Raw genomic sequence first — 7,188 nt, 5'->3', positions numbered from 1 at the left:
CCAATCATAGGCAGTGAGTCTCTTTGAAGCCGGGATGGATACATCCGGCGTCAAAAAAACTCAATGCTGACGGGTACAAAACTGCACACATGTGCAGCTTTGTATTGTGTTGCCAATGTCATTGGCTGTTGTTAAGCATGTTATCATTGCCCTAGGGGCATGATAACATGCTAAGTGGGCTGACTTATTGGGGAACTAACACCCTTGCGACTATTCCTCGCGCTCATTAGCATCTCATAAACAATCTTTCAAAATACTTTTTCTAAAGATCTCTTTATGTATGCTACTATATGCCGGGACTGTTAGGCAGAAATTATAGATAAGCACCCAGAGCTGCTAGTAAATCTCGGTGCACTGGGGACCTGATAGCTTCGGTTTAAAGCAAAGTAAACTCAATTAGGCATTTTTTTTATTTTTGCCTTTAGAAAAAAAGGAGCAAAAACTACAGCAAAACTGTGAAAAAACAGCATGTGCAAACCCAATTTTTGGGACTCATGCACCATGTAATGCCTAGTGTAAGATATATACCACAGGGCACACAAAGTGGACTGTACAGTTCTCCATTACTTCAGTGGGCTCCAATTATCTGTCTGGTGCCATATGTACAGAGATTCTCATTTTGTGTGTAGTAGGAGAACCAACAAGGTAGAATCCCACCATATCCTACAGCGCAGGCTCGTCTGTTGGATCAGTACCTAAGAAAGCTTGGCATAGATATAAACTGCAGCATGTACTATAGCAGGTCTATACTGCTTTTCAGAGACTGGATTTGCTATGCAAGACAATCTGAAAAACAATTATTCTGCACACTCCTGTATAATAACTAGTCTATGTAAATGAAGTGACATAGATGCCTTACAGACCTATAGAAGTTTAAAACGTAGCTTGACGATTACGGACGCTCTCCAGACCTGTAAAACTAATGAGAATAAATGCAAGACAAAGAGGCTGGTTTGACAACACTTTAAGTATTTGAACATAGCCCAAGACATTGTTAAAGGGAACCAGTCATTAGATTCACGCTACCCCAATCATGGGCAGCATGACTAACAGCCTGGCTGCATAATTGCAACCTTGTATGGTGTACATTAAAACATTTCTTTTCAGAATAAAACATGGTATGAAAAACCAGCTGAGGACTATAGGGAGAGACCTGACTAATCTGATGACGTCTCTTCCTATGTACACACATCATCAGACTAGTCAGGTCCCTCCCTATAGTCCCCGGCCGGCTTTTCAAACTATCTTTTTTCTAAAAATGCTGCCACGGTTCAGAGTAAAACATACCTGACTGATTGCACAATCATTCTCCGATTCATGTTGCCCATAGTTCATGCGGCATGAATCTAACATCATGTTAGCTTTAAGTATAAACATACAAACAATGTGAATTCCAAAATGTCATATAGTTTTTCATTTTACCTACTCATTTCTTCATATTAAAATTACATTTTTGTTAAAATGATCCCATTCTACTAGTAGAGAAAGACGGAGCTCTGTCATCCAAAATAGAGAACCCTGTGTCAGCACTGGCCTTTTCAAGGCATATTGATTCGTTTACTCGTGTTCTCATACACAAGCAGAACAAAGTAAAAAAAAAAGTGTATTGCTGTTGATTGATGCATTTCTGGTCAGTTTCTCATGTCACTTGCTCCACAATACATAATTATCACCTATTAATAGTTTGTTTTATTACAATATGAAGCAACCTCAGGTTTCGAACCGACACCATCAAGCATACAGTTTTGTCTTACCTGCAATGGGATGCAAACTGAGATTCCTCTTGAAACAAAGACCATACTTTCTTGTAGACTAGACTGTTCTTTACACTTTACTCTTTAGTTTATTTGATTTTTATACAAGGTCCACTGTTTACTTCTGTAATACTTTTTATGCTGTTAGCAAACCTTTCCAGTCTATTTTTTTTTATTACTTCTATGTTTATATTATGAAAATAGCACCATGTTAAATAGTGTTCATTGAAAATGTTCTACTGCTTATATCTCTCTGGTGACACAACAAATAAGCTTTGTGTAGTCTGATCCTATTAAAGGTCTTTTTAAAAGAAGCAGTGCAGTGACCTGAGGCAGGGGCTCACACAGCAGTGTGTAAGCAGCCGCAGGCGTCACGAGCAGTGCTGTCATGAAGTTAGCTCAGTTCATTACCTGAGGCAATGAACTCCACTGATCTCATGACCTCACCGCTCATTACAGAGTTCCATGACCATGGTGTTCTCATGCTAAGTATCGCGGGAACCCACAACATCACAGCTCGTCACAGCCGCAGACCGCCCTGATATTAGAATGCAGCGGTCATTGTACTCAGCTGACTTCATGAATTCAGCGGAGTTCATCATCACAGGTAATAAACTGCACTAACCTGAGGACATTAACGCTCATCATGCCAGCGGCTGCTCACACACTGCTGTGTGAGCCCCTTCGGTGACATGGGTTGGCCTCATGAGGTTATCTCAGGTCACTGCACTGCTCTCCCAGCTAAAGGGGAACATTCTGTTCTTCATTGACTGAGACAGTGTGTATGAATCATTGTGGGATCCCTTTATTGGATTGCGCCATTCCCGGATTAGAGATTTGCATGGGAAATAAATTGGTGAATGAGGGTGTTTCTTGTCTATATTTCTTTAATTATTTTCTCTTTTGAGGGCTTTCAGGTTTGCTTTGGTAATCATCGTGGGACCTCACTAGGGATTACGTCGAACATTTATTTATTTTTTAAAATTTGTAATAAATTGGTGAACGAGAGCTGTAGTTGGGTGGTGTTTGTTCAAATAACATTTATTTTTCTTTGTTCAAAGACTGTATTAGTAGTGGGGGCTATCTGATAGATGCCCACCCATTACTAATCCCCGGGCTTGATGCCAGCTGGCAATTTACAGTTGACATCAACCCCATTTATTACCCTGTTTGCCACCGCACCAGGAAGAGCCAAGGTGAAGCGCCAGGATTGGCGCATCTACTGGATGTGCCACTTCTGGGGCAGCTGCGGCCTGGTATTTTTAGGCTGGGGAGGGTCCAATAACCACGGGGGTCCCCAGCCTGACAATACCAGACAACAGCTGTCGGCTTTACCTTGGGTGGTGATCCAATTTGGGGGGGACCCCACGTTTTTTATTTTAAATTATTTATTTCATTTTAAAATAACAGCGTGGAGTGCCCTCTGTTTTATATTATCAGCCAAGGTAAAACTGCCAGCTGGGGTCTACAGGCTGCAGCTGTCTGCTTTACCTTAGCTAGCTACCAAAAGTAAGGGGGACCCCATGTTTTTTTTTGGGGGAAAATATTTAATTTGGAGCTGAAAACAAGGCTAAACACCCTTTAGTGCCACATGAAAGGCACTAAAGGGTGCAAGCTTACAAAATGGGTGGACATTATATATGTCTTTCTTATCTATCTATCTACCTACCTACCTACGTATCTACCTAACTAGCTATCTATTTAGCTTTTGACTGTATGTAAAACACCATGTTGGAAATACACGTCCGTGTGACGTCAGTGTGCGGTCCATGTGCCGTGCGTTTTTCTTGCACCCATTAACTTGTATTGCCGAGGTACAGAGCCACTCGCAGAATGCTGCGATTTGCCCTGCATGTAGGAGATTTCAATAGATAAAAGTAGCAGCTGTGCTCTGCTCTATTGGTTAACATTGGTGCAAGTGCAATGCGGTTTTCTTGCATTGCACTCGCAGTATTTATACGCAGATGTGACTGCACTGTAACGTGTACATCTGCATAGCAGTTCTAGGAATAAATCCTTGGACTTATTTGTTAATAGTTTTGTTCTGTTTTTAATGCACTGGAACATTTTAAAATAATTGTTTGTGAAGATGTATATACCTCAAAACTACTCATTCCATTTATTATTGCAGTGGCTATTCTGACAAATCCATCAATGAGAAATGTTCCTGCAATAGTCAGTTACCATTTAGTACAGATGAATATATTGGTAAAATGTTTAAAATCTACACTAAATTGTTTGGAAAGGCAATGCAGTGTCTGCAGCTCTGTAGTAATATTTACCTGCACAAGTCAGTGTAAGAATTGAATCTCTGGATTTAGGAAAGACTTTCCTGATTTACAGGACAAGGTCCGAAATGTCTTAATCACGATTAAAGCCCACTTTACACGCTGCAATGTATCTTACAATGTGTCGGCGGGGTCACGTCATAAGTGACGCACATCCGGCATTGTAAGGTACATTGCAGTGTGTAAACTGTTCATCGCATACACATCGTACCTGTCTCTGGAATTGCACGTCAGATTGTTTATCGTACCCAGGGTAGCACACATTGTAGTGTGTGACACCCCAGGAACGATGAACAGATCTTACCAGTGACCTGCGGCTCCCGGCCCACAATGCGGAAGGAAGGAGGTGGGCGGGATGTTTACGTCCCGCTCAGCTCCGCCCCTCCGCTTCAGTTGGCCGGCTGCCGCGTGACGTCGCTGTGACGCCGAACGTCCCTCCCACTCCAGGAAGTGGACGTTCGCCGCCCACAGCGAGGTCATATGGAAGGTAAGTACGTGTGACGGGGGTTACTCGTATGTGCGGCACGTTCAACAAATTGAACGTGCTGCACATATGATGGGGGGCGTTGCAAATCGCATACAAGATTGTATGCGAAATTGCAACGTGTAAATCGGGCCTAATACAGCTCCTACTATTGACCATCCACTCCAAATACCTATTCATTCTCCTTTCCAAACTATTTTATTCTTGATATTTCTTTCATTAAAATAGGTGTGAAAAAGAATTATATACATACAGCTTCAGCCCTGATCTGTAATACAGCCTTGTGCATAACGTCTACCAAGTAATTGAAGCAGAATGAAAAATGAAGGGACTACTTAAGATACGCATTTTGTATAGATCCCTGCAACATACATAAAGGTTAAAGCCTCCTTAGTGAGTTGCTCCATTCTAGCGTAGTTTGTATTAGTGGAGCCCAGTATCCGTATGAAGTACAGACCCCTCCTCGCATGTGCCGTTTTATCATTCCTTTTGTTCTCTGTTTATGTTTAATGCATACTAACATTTTTTTTTCGTTCTAACTCCTCAACATTAATCAAATTTTCTATAGAGTACATTGGCCTGTGGAGTCCCTCAACTCTTTCAGAGTGTCTTTGAGATAGTGAGGCGGAATTCAGCCAGAATATTAACTAGATTTCTACATTTAATAGGTGCCCTCTGCAGCAAATATTTGTTACAAGGACGAAGCTATTTCAATCTCGCCATTCAAAAGCCCCTAATCTCAGCCTAACATAATCACCCAACCTTCTTTGTATATCTCCGACAGATTATATGATCTAATGATCTTTAGAATTAATTAGTGCTAGAACCTGGGGATGTATTACATTCCTGGCTGGTCTGTTTTATGTAGAAACCTTCAGTGAAACAACTCATTAATCAGGCTGGATTGCCAAGCACTTCTGCATAGGAAAAATGGTCATTTTGGGGCTAAATTATTTCTAATCCTAACGTGTGTGTATCAGATAGCAATATGTGTAGGTAGCAATTGAAGGTTGTAAGGGAATACATTTATGCAGATATAAGCATTATACTTCGAAGACTGCAATTATTTTTTTCCATTAATTTATTGGTGTATATGATTCAGGCTGGCTTCAGTCAGTGTTTTGATGCAAATTTATGAGCCATCTATAGAAGTGGATACAGTCATATGCCTACTTTTTAATACAGTATGACATAATATTGGTATGGTACTCAAGTGAGCACAGACAGAAAAGAGAGATCATGTACAGTCAATATGAGACATTACAGTGTAACAAAATTCAACAGATACCAAGAGAAGTGAGGGCCCTGCTCATCAGCTTACAATCTATGAGGAAATAGGGGAGGCCCAAAACATAAAGGTAAAAGCCCACCCTCTCTGACAGCATCTGTGATTGGTTGCAGTCAGACTGCCGTAAGGTCCTCCCGTATATTGATATCCAGTGCAGATAAAGCAGACGACTACAGGCTTGATCCCCCAACCGTGCGCATTATCTTGGCTGTGTAACAAAATACAAGAGACCTTATGCAGCTTTTCTGAATTATTTAAATAATTAATTTAAAAAAAATCAGCGTGTGGTCCCTCTCCAATTTTGATAGCTAGTCAAGATAAAGCGGACAGCTGGGGGCTGGTATCCTCAGGCTGGGGAGACCCGTGCTTATTAGATCCCCCCTGCCAAAAATAGCAGCCTGCAGCCACCCAAGATTGCAGGATCCATTAGATACGATATTTCCGGCACTTTATCCAGCTCTTCCTGATTGCCCTGGTGCGGTGGCAATCGGGGTAATAAGGGGTTAATGTCAGCTCACAGCTGCCACTATGCTCTAGATTAGTGATGGGGAAGGTCTATGAGACCCGCATGTAACGCCTGCCTGGATCCACAGACAGGCTGTAATGGACAGGCTAGAGGGAAGCCACTCACCAAGCAGGACCCCTAGAACCCTGAAATGCTTTAATCCCTATACAGCAGGGGTGGGGAACCTTTTTTCTGCCGGGGGCCATTTGGAAAATTTTACCAACCTTCAGGAGCCGCACAAAATTATCAACTTGAAAATTACCCTAATATATTTGGTCAAACAATTAACTCACTGTGACGGCTGGAGCTTCTACTCTTTGGTGCAGCTGTAATATTAGGCGATGTTGATCTTGTTGCTTTTCACAACTGCTTTTCCAGGTTTGATGAAAAAACAGGAGGACAAACGTGGTTGTATTGCAAAAATATATATCAAAATTTATTCATTCATCTACAGTTAGATGCAGCACATAATTGTGCAGTGCAAAAAGACAGAGGGCACCTTGGCACCGGACAAGAATGATCATAGGGATTCACATGGCAAGTACAAAGACAAATAGGATATAAATCATTACATACAGATTACAAGGTTTGTTGCCAGATGAAACCAGAGAGCAATAGCTGGTGTCCAAACAGAGGTAAATAGAACAGCACACTAGGCCCATCCATATGTCGGGACGTCAGTACATACCAGCGGCTATTTACATCATTACATACAGATTACAAAGTTTGTTGCCAGATGAAACCAGAGAGCAATAGCTGGTGTCCCAAAAAGGGTAAATAGTATTCACATGGCAAGTACAAAAACAAATCAGGTGTAAATCATTACATGCAGATTACAAGGTTTGTTGCCAGATGAAACCAGAGAGCAA

This window comes from Anomaloglossus baeobatrachus, chromosome 1 (assembly GCF_048569485.1).
Source record: "Anomaloglossus baeobatrachus isolate aAnoBae1 chromosome 1, aAnoBae1.hap1, whole genome shotgun sequence".
Classification (NCBI taxonomy): domain Eukaryota; kingdom Metazoa; phylum Chordata; class Amphibia; order Anura; family Aromobatidae; genus Anomaloglossus; species Anomaloglossus baeobatrachus.
Note: the sequence above shows the minus strand (reverse complement) of the source record.